We start from the raw sequence: 258 nt of genomic DNA on the forward strand, positions 1-258 counted from the left end.
TTCCCGCCTGCCCCTCACCTGCGGGGCGCGGGGCGCAGCCGGACGGACGTGGCCGCGCCGCTCTTCCTTGCCTTCGCGCGGAGCGGAGCACGGCCAAGAGAACCAGCCTGCCTTTGCCTCGCAGATTTCGGAGAGTTTGGACATGAGCCAGAGTCGGAGAAAATAAGTTCTTGCCAAACCAGCTTTTAAGAGCAAGTCAATAATCGTGTGTGTGTGTGTGTGTGTGTGTGTGTGTGTGTGTTTGCGCGCGCGGGGGGG

The sequence above is a fragment of the Crocuta crocuta genome, unplaced genomic scaffold, assembly GCF_008692635.1.
Source record: "Crocuta crocuta isolate KB4526 unplaced genomic scaffold, BGI_CrCroc_1.0 scaffold20, whole genome shotgun sequence".
In the NCBI taxonomy this organism is placed as follows: Eukaryota; Metazoa; Chordata; class Mammalia; order Carnivora; family Hyaenidae; genus Crocuta; species Crocuta crocuta.